The 4,068-nt window shown below is 40.0% G+C and overlaps 1 long non-coding RNA gene across 1 annotated transcript; it reads right to left on the bottom strand.

The window, feature by feature from the left end:
- Positions 1-801: 801 nt before the first annotated feature.
- On the bottom strand, positions 802-2,655 carry LOC112530675. The gene is made up of 3 exons (XR_003072465.2): positions 2,525-2,655; positions 1,862-2,026; positions 802-1,750 (listed from the first exon to the last, which is right to left on the bottom strand). It is a non-coding gene; the product is annotated as an uncharacterized LOC112530675 (long non-coding RNA).
- Positions 2,656-4,068: the final 1,413 nt, after the last annotated feature.

The raw sequence follows: 4,068 nt of genomic DNA, 5'->3' as shown, positions 1-4,068 counted from the left end.
TAAAAATTTTTCCTTCCAGTTATGCAAGTTTAATGTAATATGTGTTTACACAGCACCTGGTAGTTTGTTAAGCAAAAGTTCACTCATAAACCTCTTTAATTACTACTGAGCTTTTAGTTGATTTTTTATAATTATTATATCTATTTTAACTTTTATTAAAATATAATTTTCATGCTTTCTCTTTCATTTTGTAGGTGAACACCATCATCACCAAATGTCTGGGCTCAGTAACTCATAGCATCATAGAATCATAGAATGGCCTAGGTTGAAAAGGACCTCAAAGATCATGTAGTTTCTACCCCCTCCCGTGGGCAGGACTGCCAAACACTAGACCAGGCTGCCCAGAGCCACATTCAGCTTGGCCTTGGATGCTTTCAGGGATGGGGCATCCACAACCTCTCTGGGCAACCTGTTCCAATGCATTACCACCTTCTGAGTAAAAAACTTCCTCCTAATATCTAAACTAAATCTCACCTGTCTTAGATTAGAACCATCCCCCCTTATTCTATCACTGTCAACCCACGTAAGCAGTCATTCCCCATAATTCTGCATTTTTGTCTGGGATCCCACCTCTCTTGACTGTCTCTAGGCCATCATCTGAGAACAATATTGAATTTATCCTTTACTTAGCAAATCTGGGTATTGTAGCTTTTAAAGCAGCCACCATGGACAGATTTTGTTGTCTTACAATTCTAATGGAAGCCTGGGAGTACAGCAAACTACAGTACTTAAAATTTCATGCAGGAAAGCTACAAAAGTTTGATACAGTCCTTCTTCTTACATTTTTTTTCCAAACTAATATATGCCCTTTAAAAATATTTAGCTTTTTAAAGTAGAAAATACATAAAAAATGAATGTCAAGGTTAAAAATATTGAAGTATATTCAGACTTTCACAAGGCTTTTGATATGCAGTATTCTCACAACCAACCTAGAAATAAGGTCAGGCCAGGGGAACAAGAATTTGTGCTGGATAACAGGATTAAAGAGTAGGGGACAACACTTTAATGTGCAGGCAGCAATCAGCTAGGGGTGACATCTGTCAGTAGATCTGCTGGGGCTCTTGCTATTGAGCATCTTCACAATTAGTCCAGGCAGCAGCATGCAATGCACCCTCAGCAAGTCTGGGGATGACACCAATAGGTGCTGGTGGTTTCCCACAGTCAGCAAGGCTAGTTGAACTGGCAGGCTGAGGGAAGAGGTGACTTCACTGTTCAAGGCCTTCTATGGACTCATCCAGAATATAGTTTTTTCTGTAATCACATGGGCACTGAGGGATCAAACCATGACTTGTTGCTGAAAAGAAAGAACACTAGGGATCCAAAGTGAATTGGCCAAGAAAAACTCAAGAGTAAGTTTGGATACTGACCTCATCATTGTACTGAGAAAAACAACTAACCAAGGAGAAAAGTAAGGGGAGAGGGATGAAAAGACAAGCAGTGTTAATCTCTGTATTACCCTCTTCCCCTCTATCCATTACACAGTTCTTCAGTCTCCCTGTGAACAAATAAATGAAGGGATAACAAGCTTGTTTTAGCCTCATGATAACCTGGAGGGCAGAGGTCAAGAGAGAACATACCTTCGAAAGTTTGGTCATCAGGAAGCTGCAACACAGAGAGAAAGGGATAGTGCCGGCAAACATTTCCTGTTTTGATCCAGAACGTGCAGCATAGGCTCCTGCTCTTATCATGTAAAAGTTCTTCCTTCCTACATCTCTCTTTTAATTCAAGAGGTCAGAGCAAACTGATCTGTCTGAAAACAAGCAGAAAAGGAGCACAGACCCAGAGTTTCCACTGGCAACCAACCACTCCCCACCCATACTAGCTGTGGGCACTGTCACGTACTTCACGGCTCCTAGCATACCTGGTGGCCATTTCAGAGGTTTCTGTGCTCCCTCTCTCACACATCCAGATCAGGGCCCTTTCTGCATTTTCCGATCAGCAGGAGACACAGCTTGATTTTATCTGCCATTCTTGCTCCTCACATGTAAAGGGCCACCTCTAGATGGGTGAAATGATGAATGTTCTCCTAAAGGGACAATCAGAGTTCATGTTTTATGTCTTATCTTTCCAGTTTCCATAAGAACTTTTTTCTTTTTCTCTCTCCTTAGAACCTCCATGGCACATAGAACAGCTCAAGCCACGACACCATTTTTTCATCTCAGTGTAATACCCTGTTTTTGTGGGATGGAACCTGATTTTTCTACAGCATTCATATTGTGATTCATGCATGTCCCACACATCTCAGTCTGGCAGCATCTCTGGACAGCTGTGTTCTTTAAAACCTTGTTTGGAAAGCTTAATTCCGTCAGTACACTTTATGCACTTACTTATTTATATTTAATTATACTTCAAAATAATAACATTTAGATTATACAATTCTAGTTTTATCATACCCATGCAACTCCAATCTCTGACTAGCAGGAAAATAGTTTATTTTACAAAAGTTCAGAGAATAACACACCAGAGACTGCTCTGCATTTACACTGAGGTGCTGATTTCTTTCAATATTCTGAAGAAGAATTACCTCAAAGAGTACAGGATAAAATTTTTCAGTTGAATAATTTGTTGGCTGAAAATGCAGATTTAGGTACATCTGTAACTATCTGTAGACAGGCGTATGATTTATTGATTATTTTCCGCCTCGCCCCACCTCGCCTGAAGAGAAGGAAAGATAAATATTAAGAAATGCTTTAATTTTTCATTAGAAAAAAACAACTTATGTTCCTGAACATAACATTGAAGAATTAAAAAAATAATAAGCCTATTTTCAAGTTCAACAAAATAAGAACAGAAGTTTCATTTTAATCACAGGCCAGACTTAAAATCAGAGCTAATTCACAAACTCAGATGCCTCCCAGAAAATTATTGTAAGGCAGTGTTAAAGGAATCTACCAGTATGAAAAAGATCAGACACTGAGATTTAGGCATGCCATTAGACTGAACCATAAATTCTCACCACCAGCCTAAAGACAACATCTGAACAAATTCTGAGACAGGACTACACTGCTGGTTATTTTGTCATAGTAAACAGCTATAACCCAATTAAAAAAATTCAGTTCCCATTTGGCTGCTTAGCTCCTTAAAGGACAGCACATAACAACTCCTAAAAATACCAGAAGTTACTGTCATCTTCTATTAAATCAAGTGCATGTTTGCTCAAAAAAATGATATGTTAGGGCTTTTTTCTCCCCAGTCAAATGAATTATTTCAGGCACCTGACACTGATTAGTGGTGGACAGCATTTTAAAAATTACCACTGAGTTATTTGCTACTCATAGAGTGCTGACTCAGCTCTGGGTTTTTGGCTATTCTTTATTAGAAGCAATTATTTTAGTTAAATAACAAGGGATAAATAACTCAGAACTTCTGGAAAACACCTGTTTATGAAAAAGCAAATGCCGTACAGTGCTAGGAACTGCAAGGAAATCCCAACCAGTTGTCAAAGTCACAGGGGTTCTCAGCCAGCCAGCCAGCTGGCTGCCTGCCTGCTGAGAAACTTGCTCTGGGACTGATGTATGTGCACTATATAACCTGAATCAGGGCAATTGATTTTCCAAAGAAACAAGCTCCTACTTTGACAGCTTTGCTTAATAAAGCAATTCTCCGGCCACAACCTACTTATGATCCTGTGAATCAGCCTGACACTCTTCCCTGTGCCAAGAAAGTGTTTGTAGTTGGTTCTGCGGCATAGTTTGTGCAGTTTACCCCACCAGGACACAGCTTTCAACCAAAGCCACTTCACAGAGCAGCTGCCAGATTTGTCCTCAAATGCTGCTTACTTTTAGCAACTTAATTATCTTATCAACTTCATCATCGTATGGTTATCTACAGGCACCTGTGGGAAAGAGACAGTCTTGGGAAAAGGGCATTATTCTTCCTTTCAGGTCTGACCTCAAAATATTTTCCCAAGCCTGAACACTTGCTATAACACCAATTTCAAACCTTGCAAGAACTCAGCATGATAGAGGAGACAACAGCCAGAGCTCACACCCTTCCCAAGGCCAGGAGGCTCATAAGCCCTGGAAACCACCTGACCATGTCCTCCCTACATCTAGTAGCTGTTAGAAT

This window comes from Gallus gallus, chromosome Z, assembly GCF_016699485.2.
Source record: "Gallus gallus isolate bGalGal1 chromosome Z, bGalGal1.mat.broiler.GRCg7b, whole genome shotgun sequence".
In the NCBI taxonomy this organism is placed as follows: domain Eukaryota; kingdom Metazoa; phylum Chordata; class Aves; order Galliformes; family Phasianidae; genus Gallus; species Gallus gallus.
Note: the sequence above shows the minus strand (reverse complement) of the source record. Positions and strands in the feature narration are given on the sequence as shown.